General features: G+C 35.7%; 1 protein-coding gene across 7 annotated transcripts in view; it reads left to right on the plus strand.

Moving 5' to 3' along the window:
• The window catches only part of LOC126248617 (cAMP-regulated phosphoprotein 21), a 1,051,584-nt gene that overhangs the window by 895,959 nt on the left and 137,613 nt on the right, over positions 1 to 18,012 (plus strand). The gene's annotated exons all lie outside the window — the stretch shown is intronic.

Below are 18,012 nucleotides of genomic sequence, written 5' to 3' on the forward strand. Positions count from 1 at the left end.
GATGTGCCAGTAAAAAAGGAAGTCTCTGAAAAGCCTTGCACTTTTCCATTTAACAAAGTTTTTCTTGTTTCCAGCACATAATCACTATATGAAATGTTATTAATCTGAATCAGCCCATGCCCATTGCCTGGTGCGTGTGCTTAGGCATACTTCAGTGATGTGACATCTGTATAACCACTTATAACACTCATCATTATAATGTTGTCATTCCCATCTGGGATGCAAGAAAGAACATTTTGAGCAACATGGAAATAAAGCGTATCACCATGAATGATGTGTGCTACTAATCTTCATCCTCAGAGAATGAGACCATTTGACCACCATGAAAGGAACTTGTTCACTACTATAGAGTCTGTTATGGAAAACAGCTTCACTCTATCACAATGGCTGTGTGAAGCATGTGGAATGTCAAAATTTGCTATAATAGTTTGTTGCACAGCTTTTGATATTTTATATGCACACAAATTCACATTGCTTCAGCCAGAGAATGGTCAGACTGTCTTATGGCTTGCATGTGGACATCCTTGTCCAAGGATAAGTGAGTCACTATGCTATATGTTAAACTCTCTTAACGTGGTTGACCAAACACACACACACACACACACACGCAAATTTTGATTTCTTACTCAATGTGCAATTCAACATACATAACTTGGCATCTACCTTGTGTTGCCATAAGAATTCCAGCATTGCCACTAGCACATGGATTTTGTAGGAATAATGGTAGGGTAATTATGAGAACATGTTACACAACAGTAACACAGGTGGATTAGACAAGAGGGCTAACTTTTGAAACAATTAATATAACTGAAGATTTGTAGACAGAAAAAAGACCAATTGAAAATTGGGATATTTAATATCACTTGCCAAAAAGTGCTGTGTAAGGTGCTTTTCAAACACTTTCCAGTTTGCATGAAACTAGTTAAGCATGTAATTGATTCCTATTGCTGGGTTAGCTGTTCTGCTAGAGGCTGAGAAATTTTGCATCCATTGTAATGCCTGCAGAATCAATTGCCAGTACTGTAATCAACACTTTAGAAAAACATAATAATAACAGTTCTTGATAAAAATAATGTAAGTAATAGTTCCTGATAAAAACTGGTATGATGATTTCAAGCACTACTGCATCATTATACATGCATATGAGAGTAACAATATTAAGCAGAGTTCCACCCTAAGTCATGTGGTGGTGTAAACCACACACTCATCTGAAGAACTGTCCAATACAAGGCTATGTCAATCCAGGTAATCAGTAGTGGCAGTTGTAGTTCAATGGTAGAGGCAAACTTGATAGAAGTAACTGAGAGAGAATCCACCATCAGATAGCCTTATATTGACTGTTACAGAATTTCACATGACCAGCCTGTAATACATTTGAATTCCCTGCCAAAGATTCCCTCATTGGCTGTAGGCAGTGTTATGAATATTGATATGTTTGTATCTTCTATTTTCATGTCTTTGGAATTGTTAACATAGCATTAACTTTTTGTGATAAGTGCCACTCAATTTCTTATCTACAAAGAATGTAGAGCACTAGTTACAGAATAGATTATAGACAATCATGTGTTTATAGATTAACTAATGATTGCAGCAATTGTGCGTATTATGGAGTTCATGTAGGTAATATTTGACAGTATTAAGTAAACCCTAGGGTTATATTTTCTATACTTCAGCTCTTAGTAGTAAGATTAAAGTGAGATGATCAGATCATTATTGGAATTGTCATTTCTTCCTTGAGTGGCAGTAAGTTACTGTGTGATAGGTGTTATACTAATATGGATCCATTTGGCATTTGAATTGGGGTATATTGCTAATTCTGATAAAGAAACCAGAGCACTAGTAGGTAAGATAAGAATTTGTTATATGCTATTGATGTGAATGAGTATACAGTCAGTAACAGAATTCATGAGAATCTTCATCTTAACATTATCCTGCCTCTGATATACCATTACATGCAAGGAAATGAAGTGCTACCAACATATTGTGTACAACCATGAAGTCAAAAAACTATCTGAATATTGTCAGGTTGTTTGGCATCATGTGGGAGACTATATCGCTGTTGATTAATTTATCTCTTATGCTTATCTGTTGTGTTCACAAGCTAATGAAAAAACACTCTTTAGTATGTACTGTACCAATACAAATCATTTAAAACTTATCATAACAGTGCTATGAAAAAATTACTTTCTAATACAACAAACTACCCAAAACTGTCAAGAATTAACAGCATAATACACACTTTTGTCCTCAAAATGGTCTGTGTTTATGTTCATTCCACAATCATACTGAAGTAGCATTACAGAAAGAACTACCACAAAAGTTTGAAAATCTAGTACCAGGGACAGTGTGAGTAGGATGATGTGGTCCAGTTAACAAATTATTCAGTGCCTCAATTAAATCAGTACAACTGACACAAGCAGAAAAAGCAACTTTTCAAAATTTTCCCCATTAGAAGTACTGGTTACAGAATCAGGGTAGTGACAAAACTCATGGGGGAGAAGCTGTCTTAAGATTTCTTTACTGCTTGTTGATCTGGCTGCTAGTGGCTGCCCTTGTCTCCAGTGAGATTAGAACTGAAAATTAACATGGTCTTTCCCTTAAAGAGCCAACACTTTACCACAAAACTAGCCTACAACTGTAGCCAAAATTACTCCCTTGTTGTCCCAGTGATGGCTGAGTTGGAGAATTAACAATATTTATGGCAGAGTAAGCTGCAGTTTCTGGTTGAACAAGCTACCTGGACTCAAAAATATAAATTTGTTACCTCCATGTCGTCCTTTAAGTGAGAATCATTCAGAATGTTAAATCTAAATGACAAGAAAATATTTAGTGAATTTATCAGGATAAACATGAAACACTGCATGAAGAAAATCACCAGTCAGATAGTTGCCAAATGAATTCTACAATTTTGCCAATTCTCCATTAGACTAGTGACAGACAGATTATGTTTGCTCAGTTGATATGCAGAGTGCTGACATGTTGACTGTGAGCAAAAATACATAGTATAGGTCAATGAGTTTTGTTCACATTCCAGTAACAGTGATTTGGAACAAAACTATGGTTATGAATAATATCCAGCTGTGCTGACTGCAACTGGAATGTTATAAATAAAGAGCAAGGGAAATTATTCAGGCTACTCTCTTCTTCAAGAGCTGTCATATCTATTTTTGTTTTTTGTCTTAAGTGAACTGCAAACTAAAGAACTCATTCAACAGAAGCTATTAGCTTACTTAGCATCACCAGGCACTATTAACTTTATGGGTAAATAACCTTTATTTTAATATTATATTCTTTAAAAAAGTTTTCCTTATGAAGCCATCATTTTCACCATCTCTAACACATAACACAAATGAGAAGACAACATAACACTGATTACAGAATACAAACATCCACAAAGAAAGTTCATAAGCTGTGAATAACTTATAGTTTCAGATTGAAAATGCAAACCGTGCAAGGAAATCTTATGCAAAGACCAAAAAATATGACTCAAAAGCCACAAAGAAAATTAAACAAGTCAATGGTTGCAGTCCAAGTTCTATTCCAACTTCTTATAACATGAAAGGAGAAGCAACTGGGATGAAAATGCGAAACAAAGGACAAGTAGTGTTGACAGTAATGTATCAAATATATCATTCTTAAGCAAAACTGTGATACATTCTATAAAAATCAAACAGATGAAAACTGTCATCTACTTGTTACAATTACATGATGATGTTTTGTCAATAAAAGTGAAAAACACATGATGAATGAGCTTGTCATTTCCCAGACAGCTTAAGACAGGGAGGAGCCAAAGTAACAAGATGAGGTTACCCTAGGTGAGCTTGGAGCAGAATTTCTATGCAGTACTCACAGTTGGCACCTTTTGCTCATAGTTTATTTCCCAGTACTTTCACACTTACGACACCTCTATGCTATCACAACATTCATATGTCAACTACCAAACTGTGTTAAGGCAAACTGTAATGTTAAATATTACGGTACCTGTGGCTGAACCTAACTCAGTGGACAACAATAATTGTAATTTCATTTTATCGTGGAGACTATTGAAAAGACTCAATAATGCTGGCCTCGGCAGCTAGAGACTGTTGTCATAGGTGTGTGTGAAATGAATTTGTATGTTTGTGTGTGTGTGTGTGTGTGAGTGTGTGTGTGTGTGTGTGTGTGTGTGTGTGTGTGTGTGTGTGTGTTTGTTTGTTTTCTGTCTATCTTGCCTGTTTGGCCAAAAGCTTCATTTGACAGTCTTTTTGTTGTGCCTATCTGTGACTCAGCAGGTCCCCTATACAGTTAGTAGCAGCAATCCTTTTCATAATATTGTCATTATTCCATCCTGGCTTTTCCATTGTTTAACAATTCTGTCCACAACACATCAACTAGTCTTCTGATGCAATTGCTCATTGACTCTTACTTAACTATAAGTTGAGGGTCAGATAAGTAGAGCAAATCCAGAAGGACAAACAGACATGGAGAACAGACACCTCACTCTGTACATCAACATGGAATAACTTGAAAAAGTTGAACATTGGTAAGGGAACGAGGTTGATGAGATAAATTAAGCATTTCAGGAGAAGACCAGAATCAAAGCTTCTGAAAGTACTTCCATTTTGAAATTGCCCCTACACAGCATATGTTTCATTAAACATCTCTTCAAAGTGTTTTAGACACTTACTTTGATGACATGAAGTCACAGTGGGCAGTGCCCACCACCTGATAGTATTGTCATTGCAGTCCCACTGTGATGAAGCATGTGACATCACTAAGTGACACAATTATTCCACTATCCAAAAAATCTGTGGTCAGTCACAGATAAATGCTCTTAATCTTGGTACTAATGAAATGGTTTAGATAAGGCTCACCAGTAACACCTTGAGCTGCAAGATGAGGATAAACAAGTCATCAGTGGCTATACCACCATCCTCTCTCTAGAAGTTGGATTAATTCCACATATTTTTCAAATTGATGCAACTGAACCAGAAACATTCATTACTTCTAGTCTCCACATGAAACCCAACTAGCACCCAGCTGTACCATCCGAGAGTGTGGCTAAAAAGGGAAACCCACCAGAGATCACACAGTCAACAAAAACATCACGTGGTGAAAGAAGGGTGAAATTAAAGTAACATCTATTTTGGTTTCAACACTCAACAGTTTGTAAGAAAATGGTATTCCTTTTGGTGTCTCAGAAGTATGTAACATCAATGACATCAGTATTTTAGTGACATTGAGTAATGCAGTGGGGCTATTGATAAAAGAAATAAGAATTTCAAAGCCTATTAAAAATAAATTTTATCACCATTAAACGTATATAACATATAATTAGCAGCAATTGAAAACAAAAATATATACATTCTATTTTTTCATTGTTTGTTTTGATATTTTTACTTTTATACTTAAAGAGAACCAGTGTATTTCACAGCATGATATATATCATAAAAACAGTCAAAGCATATAAATTCAGAGGATGCTGCAGTCACATTTTTTAGTGGAAATATCATTAGGAAAAGCAACATCATTAACATGCTAAATACCTCACACTCCGGCAATAATTTTGTATCAGAGCAAACATATCAAAGCATTTTCTCAAAGTGCAGAGCCAGCAACTGATTGCAGATCCAGCAGAGTATTTTATTAATTACATCACTTCTACCTGTGATTACCATTTACTGTGCAATGAGAATAAGGGCACTTCTGTAATGTGTGACTGTAGTTCTTTGTCTGTTGTACTCATCAAAATATATGTAATAGGACAATATCCCAGTTTCATTGGCACCCAGGCCATTGTATAAGTAGGAATGACTTTGCTCATCCCATGAGTCAATAACGTACAGAAGTGGCTGTATTTTTACATAGGATCACAAACCTTTATTCAAAAACTGATGATAGATTTGTTTGTTTCATTTGGCTGACAGCTATTCTTTTAACTTTGTCACCTCAGAATGATAATGTTCTCTTGCTAGTGAAGTGATGCATTCTGTTTGATCCATACATATAAAAGCAAAGCAGGGCTGAATTCAGGAACTGTAGTGGACATTTGAAATGGAAACAGTTTAGCTGTTCCCAACAATTCATTAAACAAACACTTATATTTGGTGCTGACGTATTTGGTATTTGATGACATGATGTTGCCAAATTCTATGTTTCCACTTGAAAGAATAGCATGAGGTGTTTGAGACTCTGCGTTCAAAACCTTCAAACAGAAGAGAGGCACTGCACCCATTGCCCACTGCCACAGTGCTTGCGTAGTAATCACATGTCTGTTGTTTCTAGCCTCTGTAAAACTGTCAAACATTCATGAGTTGTTCATTTTATAGTTATCCTGAGTGATTCCTCCTCTTTTCACTTGGGTCCTTCTTCAAGATAGCTGTTTTGTCATTCTGAGCTGGTGCACTTGTACACTGCTCAGTATGGATTAACACTTTCTAAAAAAATGTTACTAACAGTTTATGTTTATCTTCAAGACATCAGTGTCAAATTTGGTCCTTGAGACCAACAAGACACCAACCAGTTAATTAAATGCCATCATTATGGATATCAAATAGCCACAAAATCTGGAAAGCTCACAAAAGATAACTTTCTACAAAGTTTTGTGGTCTTAGTACACTGATGATCCAAAACATTATGATCACCAGCATAATAGCTTGTTTGTCTATCTTTGGAACAAAATACGTAACTGATTCTGTGTATCATGGATCTGACAGGTTGTTGGTAGGTTTGTGGAGGTATATGGCATTAAATGTCTACACACAGGTCATGTAATTTGCATGAATAACAAATTACTGATTGGTATAAACAATAATAGTGCCCAATAGCAGCCCAGATGGGTTCCATAGGATTTACATCAGGCAAATCTGGTTGCTGAGACATCATTGTGAATTCATTAAAGTGCTCCTCAAACCACTGTAGTATGGTTCTGACTCCTAGATACTGACAATTATAGAGCTGAAAGATGGCATCGCCTTCAGGGAAGACATCAAGGATGAAGGGATGCAGGTTGTTCACAACTGTCAGCATGTCTTCAACTACTACCACAAGTCCCATGCAAGCACAGGAAATGTCTCCTATAGCTTAATATTGCTCCCTCCAGCCTGTGACCACGGTGCACTGCACATTTTGAGTTGCTGTTCACCTCAATGGCAGCATTTGTGGTGATGACCATTGGCCTCATGTGGTTCACTTGAATAGCCAATACTTTTCCACTGATGAACAGTCAAATCCTGAGGGTCCTGTGCCCACTGCAGTCATAATTGATGATGTCATTGGGTCACCATGTGTATACGTAGGGGTGATCTGCTGCGGAGCTCCATGTTCAACAATGTACAATGAACGGTGTGTTCCGAAAGAGTTGTGTGTGCACTGGCATTGTGCTCTTTCAACAGAGATGCTACAGATCACCATCTGCGCTACTTCACCAAGCAGACAAGTCTCTAAGTCCCTCAGGATTTTTATGCTTTGAATTTTTTTAATGATATATATCATGCAAGAGGAATTCACTAGCTCTTTTTAAGTATAAAAGTAAAAAATCAAAGCAGGCAATTAAATAATAGAATTTATATGTTTTTCATTTTAATTACTGTTCATTATATAAGGTTATATAGGATAAATAGTGATAAAATTTATTTTTAATATGGTTTGAAATGGTTATATCTCTTATTAACAATCCCATTGTTTTTCTCAATGTTACAAAAATGTTGGTGTCATTGATGTTACATAGTTCTGCAACACCAAGAGACACACACATAAACAATGGTATTTGAACACAGCGTGGAAAAATTTCAAATCTTTGCTCTTAGCCACTACACTAGTATCAAAACTTTGACTTTCATTTTCTTGCAAACTGTTGAGAGTTGTCACCTAAGACAAAATAGGTGATCCATTATTTTCGCCCTTCTTTCACGAAGTGGAATTTTTTCTGTGTCAGAGAGTCATCTATGGTATTTCCCTTTTTTAGCCACACTGGTGAGCCTTAGCTAAACCATTTCATTAGTATCAAGACAAAGGGTGTTGATCTGGGTCTTACTATAAATTTTTCGAATAATGGACTAATTGTGTTACTTAGTGTGACTACATACTACATCACAGTGGGACTGCAATGATAATAGTATTGGGTGGTGAATCAATACTGTAGCTGTGCAGTAGTGGTTTTCTTTCCCTATGTATGCGCAATATCTTACATTTATTTATGTTCAGTGTCAACTGCTAGAACCTGCACCATTCATCAGTCCTCTGTATGTCATTCTGTAAATCGATGCTGTATTCTAGTGTTGATACTCCCTTATAGACAAATTCATGATCTGAAAATATTCTTAAACAGCTTATTACACTTTCTACTAGATCATTTCTTCCTAGGGGTAATCCAGAAATTACCTTTACGTCTGTTGATTTTGCCCTGTTAAGATTGATGTGTTGAGTTCTACCTGCAAGGAAGTCTTGAATGCAGTCACATATCTGGTTAATGCTCACTAAGCGTATATTGTTTTGACTAAATATCAGTGTGGGACAGTGTAAAATACCTTCCTGAAGTCAAGGAACTTGGCATCAACCTGAGTGCCATTGTCTATAGTGCCAACAGAGTGAGCTGAGTTTTGCAAGAGCTCTGTCTGTGGAATTCATGTTGGTTTTTTATAGCAGACGTTTTTGTTGTCCAAAAACATCATAATTCTTGAACATAAAACATTTTTCATAATTCTTCAATGGATTGACATCAATGATATAGGAAACTGTTACTGGAAGGTGAACAAGTTCATTCACAGAATCTTTGTAGAATCTTGCAAGTATCTCATCTGGTTCTGATGCCATTCATCTATCAAGCAATTGTAGTTCCTTTCTATTCCCTAATATGTTACCTCAGTAACTGCCATTTTGACATTCATATGATGATTGAAATGAGTAGAGGTAATAAAACTTTTCAAAATTTATGTTTCCTCTTCTACATGCAAGGAGAGAAGGAAGGAATAGAAAGCATAAGCTTTTCTTGCACAAATTTCTTGTACATTACTTGTATAAATATATTTCCTGGCTGCTTTCTCTCTCCCTGTAGTAGTTGCCATGCTGTATACTGAACATTCATAAGCATAGTTAGCCATTGCATCTGTCTGCTGATCTTCATCCATATACCTACATTTACATAGATATTCCACAAGCCACCGTGTGGAGTGTGGCAGAGGGCACCCTGTACCACTTTCCTGTTACACTTGTTCGTACTATATCATGTCAGAAAAGGACGAGCAGAATTCCATATGAATGATGCTTTCTAAGACCATGCTGATTCATGGACATAAGCTTCTCAGTCTCAAGAAAGTTTATTACATTTGAACTGAGAATATGTTCAAGAATTCTGCAGAAAACCAAAGTTAGGTTATTACTATGTCGTCCATACAGGAATATCTCCGATGGTCAAATAATGGTATGTTTGTATGATTTCCCAGTGTGAACAATTTCTTGAACATGAAATTTAAAAATTTGGCTTCCATTTTGATATCATAAAATGCTACACCAGACTGGTCAACAAGGGACTGAACTGAAGCCTTAGACCTGCTTAGCAATTTTCTGTAAGACCAAAGTTTTCTTTTGTTCTCTGCCAGATTGTTTGCTAAGGTGTGACCATGGTAGTTGTTGTATGCTTCATACATAGATCTCTTCACTGATGCACGAGTCTCTACTAACCTTTGCTTGTCATCATTTGTGTGTTCCCTTTGGAACCGAGAGAGCAACAGCCTCTGCTTCCTTAGCATCCTCCAGATTTTGTCATTGAACCATGGTGGGTCTTTTCCATCCTTCATCTGCTTACATGACACATAACTCTTCTGACCATGATTTACAATCTGCTGAAACTTTGCCCATAATTCTTCTACATCCATCTTAGAGGAACTAAGTAATGTCAATTCACTGTCTAAGTGAGATGCTAACAACTTTGTAATCACAGATGCCATAATGACATCATTATCACTTATCCCTGTTTATATACTGACACTGTCGATAAGGTCTGCTCTATTTGTAGCTACAAGACCTAAGATATTTCCATTGTATGTGGACTGCAGAGCTAGCTACTTAAGACAGTTTTCAGAAAACAAGTTCAAAAGTATTTTGCATGACTGTCTGTCTGTACCCCCTGCAATGAATCCATAAACATCCCAGTCTATACTTGATAGATTAAAGCTGCCTCCAACTAGTACTGCATGATAGGTGAATTACGAATTATTTTTACTACTATTTTGTGAGAAATAGATGGGAAACCATTACACATTTGATTAGACAAGAGTCAAAATCTGCCTGACAATGATGCTTGAACTAACTGGTGTTACCAACAAATTCATTAAAATAGAAACATATTGTGGTTGTGGTATTAGTATGCCTACATTTTTAAGTCCTTTTTTTTCCTTTTTTGACCAGAGAATGTTTCAGTACAATAAATACTTACTAGCAAATGTGAAATTACCATAGAAAATTGTTGAATAACACACCAAAGAAATGCAAATATGCTGAGAAGCAAAATTTCTCATGCTTTTGACAGCAAAATCAGTATTTGAACAGAAGGAAATGTTGTGGAGCTCAGTCATTTGAGAATGTGTATAATACTGTATTTCCAAGTTCTGATCATTTGGAAATTTGATCACTTAGTTTTATATATATCTTATCATTTGTGTAAATGTTTGTAATTTTTCCATAAAACATATTTTAATGAGGCCAATTGTATGGAAAATATTGAAAGGTTAATAAATGTTCTATTCCTATGCTCTGTTGTCACTGACAGCAATATCTCCCAGGATTTTCAAAATTAAATTAATTATGTTTTTCTAAGCTAAGTGATAAGCCAATTACTGAAAAACATTCAATAATTTTTCTGAATATTTTATTTGTTGTTACTTTTGCTGTTGCACTGCTATTGCATTTGATTATAGTGCTTGCATCAGCAAACAGCACCTTTTTAATCTTGAGGGGCCTGTAACTCCATGTATTTTCTTCGAAAATGCAGCTGTGTGCTTCATTAATGTTACTAAAATACAATGTGCTCCAACAGAATTTCAAAAGAATGATGTCTTATAATCCATCCCACTTAAAATGTTTGCAAAGGATACAGTTATGCCTCCATAAGATCCTCTTTGAGTGAAAATTGAGTCACAAGTACCACAGTAAAATTAGGCACTAGACCTACACCTATAATTTGAAATTTGTTCACTGACTATGAATTCCTGGGTATCAGCTGTATTAGGTGTAAATGTACTGCCCATTACTGACACATGAAAATTCATGCAATACTGGGACCTGAACCTGTTTTTCCTGCTTGTTGTGACTGCTCACCATAACAACTTTGACTATCCATGCACATTCCATATGCCACACTGTCTACATCTTTATATCATAGTCCACTATAATGTTGTGTTCATGTGTCTCGATCCATAAAACCCTAGTGAAAACACTGTTCATTCATTGCAATATATATTTGCTCCACACATCCCGCCCCCCCCCCCCCCCCCCCGCCCCAAAAAAAAAAAAAAAATCACAGACTGTGTTGACATTTTACATATACTTGCCAAACATTTTAGCTTACAGCTAGAGAAGATGTCACTGTTATATAAAAAATAAACAAATAAATAAAAAATAAATGGTAAATTATCATCGTTTCCCTTCTGCTTTTATTCGCATCATGACAGTTTCAAGGCAGGTAAATAATCTAGCACAAACACTAAAATGTAGGAACCATATCTTGATATTTTAAAGGTAGATCATTATTAGCAGAATCTGAACTTAACCTACAATTTCAAATATTATAATAACTAGTGATACATCACAGAGTAGTTAATTTTAACTTACTTAAATCAGAATTTTGAAAATTACTTAATTTTCATTATTATGACAGAATGAATAATGGAAGGCAACTGTGATTTGTTTTCACAGTGCTCCACTAAATGTTTTCTGTGCTGCACTTAATTTGTCCAATAGATACTAATTGGGAGTGATAGCAAGAAACACTAGTGCCACTACCAACTCACAGCACTTTTGGGAACACCCATTTGTAGGAGAGTAAACTTACTGAAAATTTCATTACACATGTCATCATTTACATGAAATAACTCATGCCAGGTCCACCAAGAAACATTAGAAGGTTCAACTGTAAATGACTAGAGAAACACAGGCCAGTATTCAATGTGTGTGAGTATTAATAAGAGGAAACCTGCAAAGTAAACAGTGACATAAGGCCATATATTTCTGATTTGTTAGCTGCCTGTCATTTACTTCTTTATGCATGCTTTCTTAAAGCATATAATTATTACAGTATAACTAGACCAATGAAAATTCTGAGATGGTTTCTTCCTAATCCCTGGCCAAGGTCTGTCTGTACTATCTTCAACAACTATGGTATCTTCCTCTCCCTTCCTTTTGACACTGACAAGAGGAGTAAATATGAACTTATAATCAAAGAAAATTTCTCTTTTTATATGGGTTTCTTGTTCATAAATATATAACTAAAAGATTTCATTAAATACTAGTTAATTTCCTCATACATAATATTGTGAAGTTGTTCTGTAGATATCTCTCTTAACTTGTTACTTAGTCATTTTATAATTTTATTTTATTTGACTTTTGGAATGTATTACTTTGTATTTTTTAACAATTGAATTAAAAGATTTAAGGAACCTTTTTTGGAATATTTGGAAAAAAAAGGACACTGATGCCATTACAATATTAGCAACATAGTCACTGGGATAAGTGGAGAACAGTTTGACTATCTGAAATCAAAAGAATTTAGACTATACAGGTTCATAAATCACTTAAATGATACGCCAAAATAATATAAAGTTCACTAAACATTTGAAGTACTTCAGCTTTTGAAAGATGTAAAACAAGACATTCTAAAACAATCTTCTGCTATTGTCCATCAGTTCGACCAAGATAGAGAAATTGCCAGTGTCTGAAACAAGTAAACAAATACATACTGTGTGATTTGCATTACTTAAAAGAGTATCAATAGATATCATCTCAACAACAATATTAGGAAAAGGATAGATTGCTACTCATCATAAAGATGATGCATTGAGTTGCAGACAGGCACAACAAAATGTCTGTTGTCATTATGGTGAATAGCAATTTATCATTTCCCTGATATTGTTGATGTTCTAACCTGGAGTTATCATTGTTAGATATCATGTTAAATTATATAAAAGAACACTACTATGGTTTAATGGTTGATACCACTAGTTGTTAGGAAAAGGATAGAATCCTACTCACCATAAAGATAACCAATTGAATTGCAGACAGGCACAACAAAAACACTGTTATCATTATGGTGAATAGCAATCTATTCTTTTCCTGATGTTATTGATGTTGTGACATACACAAAAGAACAGTTCTTGAAAAAGAAGCAATCACATTGTCATAAAAGCCAATAGAGTGACACAAATCTGAAGAACTGTACTAGGCTTGGAGCCATATGACATCTGTGAGAAATAATTCTTAAGTTTTGATCATCACCTCACAAAATATCAAGCAGTGATGTAGGAACTTGCTAATGGTGTTAGCCCTCCTCTACACAATTACCTTTCATTATGACAAATTCCTTCCAATGACAGAGGCCTTGGTTTTAGAAGTCTGCATTTTGGGTTTTCTAGGGGCATTCCCCCTTGAAAATCACCTTTTCATAATTCTGAAAATGCCTGCCACATAATTTTTCCATCACAAGCAGAAAAAAATAAGAAGTCACTGGGTCCCATTTCAGGAGAAGACAAGAAGTGAGGCAAAATGTGATTGCACAGAGAAGTAGCTTGTGTGACTGTGCTCTCTGCAGAATAAGCTGTGGTGTTGTACAGCAAAATACCCCTTTGGCTGTGTTGTCTTGACAATGCCCCATAATCTTAACAGGATATTTTGGTAATGTACTTCTGTTGCAGTTTTCCCCTAAGAAGCATAATCTATTAGCACCATACCAAGGTAGACCCAAAAAATACTCATCACAGTTCGCTATGATCGTTAGGGTCTTTGTCTTTTACAGCTGTGGTGAATCCACATGTTTCCACTGATTAACTTGCTCCTTTGTCTTGGGGTCATATTCATACTCTCAGCACTCACCTATGGTGCTCAGGCAACTAAGGAATTCATCTGGATTGACCTGACACAGATGCAACATTTCTGCTGCTGTCTTAGCTTGGAAGATTTTTTGACTCGGTATGAGCTGTTGCAGAATCTGGAGAGTGGTAATCTGTTGGAAACTTAACATGGGCCTACATTTTTATTATCTTTTGTAACAGAGAGATAATCTGTCAGTTTGTTGGTCATCACTTGGACTTGTTTGATCACAAAGGAATCATATGTATCACCTAACCACTGTCTAATATGTTGGCGCATTGTTGTGTTACATATCCACCAACACAGCATGGAGTGTTGCAGCACTATTCTCCTTCAAAGCAGAAAATCAATTACCACATAGTACTCTATTTTAGAAATGTACTGTGTGATTTTGTTTTCATTCCTCTTGCAATATACGAGGGTGAGTCAAATGAAAACCTTAAATTTGTAATAACAAATCGAAATTTCGCACTGTTATCCTATAAGCTGGTAAGCGTGCTACAAACAGTGTGCAGAATGGCCTGTAGGTGGCATAATAGTGCAGATGCACACATACCATCACCATATCAGTATAAAAATGGCCGCCCCACTTGTGACTTGCACTAGGGAAGAACAGCATTCTTTCATCCAGTTTTTGCGTAGTGAAGGTGTGGAACCTATTGAAATTCATCCACAAATGAAGGTTCAGTATGGTGATGCATCTTTGTCACAGCAGCAAGTCTACGAATGGAGTAGGATGTTTGCAAATGGTGTGACTTCAGTGGAAGATCCTCCTTGTCCAGGTCAGGCACAACGAGTTGTGACTCCACAGAACATTGCAGCAGTTGAAGCCATAGTGAAGGAAAACCACCAAGTGACACTGAATGACATTGCAACATGTTTACAGATTAGACATGGGTCAGCACACTACATTGTGCATGATGTGCTCCAGTTTCACAAAGTGTCTGAAAGATGGGTGCCATGGCAGCTGACTCCTGAAATGAGAGAACAACATGTTGATGCTTGTGAAGAACTTCTTCGGCACTTTGAATGATAAAGTGATGGCTTCCTTGCAAGAATCATTACTCAGGACGAAACCTGGGTTCACTTCCACCAACCAGTAATGAAGAGAGCAAGCAAGGAATGGTGCCATTCCTCATCACCAAGTGATTTCCATATGTTTGGACTACTCAAAGAGGCAATGGGAGGAAAGAATTTCCGTTCTGATGAAGCGCTATGCCACACGTTGCGTGAGTGGTTGCGCAGACTACCAAAAGAATTTTTTTCTAAGGGAATTTATACACTTTGTAAGCACTGGAGGACTTGCATTGAGTGTGGGGGAGATTATGTTGAAAAGTTATACAGCTTTGTACCACTTCTGCACAATAAATAATATTTTTAAAAATATTTAAGGTTTTCATTTGACTCACCCTCTTAGCACAGTATTGTGGTGCAGGGTTTCAGTATGTACCAGAACTTTAAATGTGTACCAGCAAACCAATAACAAAAATAATTATGAAACTTTATTTTTTGAGTTGATAATTAAAACCTTATACCTACTCCTTGTTATGACATTTTTAATATTTTAATATCATTAGTATTATAAAGCCATTAATATGATATAAACACTTGCAGATTTGAAGCATTAAAATGGCTTTGGTTTAATATGTATTCAAAGCAAACAGCTGTATCAGCTGTAAACAGACATGTGTCCTTTCGATAGTAGACATTTATATTGATCTCTTCTTTATCAACAAGAGAGAACACACAATTACACCCTATCACATAACAGAGGAGAGGGAATACTTTCTGTAACAGGGTTTCTGCTGTGCACCTGTACATCAGTGATTGAATGTAAACGAGACTAACACTTTTTTTGAAGTACTCAAGGCATTGTATAATCCTCCACAATTGATAAAAGTTGTGAAAAATTAACTACACTATAACTGTCAACAGGGTGCATGGGATTAGTTAACTGTCTACATAGAAAGGGTGGTATTTTCATTTGGTCTGACTGTAACTACTAAATTTAAAAATATTCTTGCATAAAATATCTGTTCTACATTGTAATTTTCAGTGCACAAATTTTGCAACCAGGCCCATCTTAGCTCACAGTTCCAGAAGTGAAAGTAATAACAGATTGGACTGATCCTTTCACACTTGCAACACAGCCTCTCTGTCTAGTAACCAGCTTAAGTTTTGAACTCACTACTTGTTATTGGAAGAGCAGCACTTTTTATCAGTTAATAAGCAGATTATAGGAAACACATCATGTTTAATGGTTTTGAATGCTCACTAAAGTATCATGCATTTAATTACGTTTAGGGCTCTGGAAGTTCATGTTTATAATTGCACGGTACATCACATGGAATTTATTACCCCTTGAAGGAAATTCTCAGTTCTCCCAAAAACATTCAAAATTGCCATAGTAGTAATCTATGACTGATCATAAATGTTCACAGATTAATCCATTTCTTCATAAAATAACTATTGTATAATCTTCAAAAAAGATTAGAACTTTGGGCTTCAGGACTCCACAACACAAGAGTTGACCATGGAGTGCTCAAGACTTATGTGCATAGATCCTCTCCCAGTACAAAACATGCAAAAAGCTCTTCTCTGATTTGCTAAATAACACAGTAACCAATCAGCTTCATATTTCAATACATGTAACCTGGTACCCTTCTTATTTTGACCAATTTCTGTTCTGAAATCAGTTTTCACAAAAATACAAACTAATACATACCAAAGAACAAATAAAATTAGCTGCATCTTTACTCATCCAAAGTATCAAAGTAAATATATCTACAGAGTACTCAAAACTACCTACTTTACAATTATCTTCAATTCCCCATTGTATGTGACTCACCTCAATGTTGCACTGTCTGACTCCCATGCTCACAAACAGTTATTGACAGTATCATAATTCATGTCTCACATACATGTGGTATCAATCTTCTCATTTAGTTAGACAATACAACAAATGAAAATAGTGTCATTCAACAGATAAAATAATATAGCTCAAGGAAACCGAAAAATTATGTAAAATTTAAATTCTTAGTTAAAACTCTGTTTACTCAGTTATCTAATGATCAAGTTTTTAGCTACAGTTCTTCACTTACTTTTACACAAAACACATTTCCATTTCAGGAAACTTTTTATCATGGTAAGTCATAAATAATGGGTTTTATGTAATTTTGTTTTTAACAGTTGCTTTAGATATTAAACTGAAATTAATATTGTTAACTATTATCATTACAATATGATATACAAAGCTTCATGACAACTTAGTTACTATAAATATTTTTATAATTCATAGTGATGTACAAACACTTAATTTCTAATAAGCACACATATGCAACTTCTCTAGATGAGACAGTCAATTCAAGTGTAACGTAATGTTACTCTCAGTGTGAAAAAGCATTCTCTTGGCCATGTGTCATTGTGTGTAGCAAGAAAGCTTCTGTCAGATTCCTTTCCAGCAATGTATATTGCTACAGCTGAAGTGGGATTGAGATATTGCTCATATATTCTACATCTACATCTACATAGATACTCTGCAAACTATCATATGGTGCATGGCAGAGAGTACCTTGTACCACTACTAATCATTTCCTTTCCTGTTCCACTCAAAAAGAAAACGAGGGAAAAATGACTATCTACATATCCCCATATGAGTCCTAATTTCTCGTATCTCATCTTCATGGTCCTTATGTATGTTGGCAGTAGTAGAATTATTCAGCAGTCAGCTTCAAATACCGGGCCTCTAAATTTTTTTGGAAGGAGAAGAGATTGAATCTGCATCCGGCTATTCTTATTAACCAAATGCTATCCTGATCTTTCCTACACCACCCTTGTCTTGTGTAGTTTATGCTTCATAAGTAATGGCCACATCATTAATGTGAAATGAAACTTTAATCCACATTTCTTTTCATTTATTCTAGCCACAATAGGAAAGTTATAATGCAGTCCATT

The sequence above is a fragment of the Schistocerca nitens genome, chromosome 3 (assembly GCF_023898315.1).
Source record: "Schistocerca nitens isolate TAMUIC-IGC-003100 chromosome 3, iqSchNite1.1, whole genome shotgun sequence".
Classification (NCBI taxonomy): Eukaryota; Metazoa; Arthropoda; class Insecta; order Orthoptera; family Acrididae; genus Schistocerca; species Schistocerca nitens.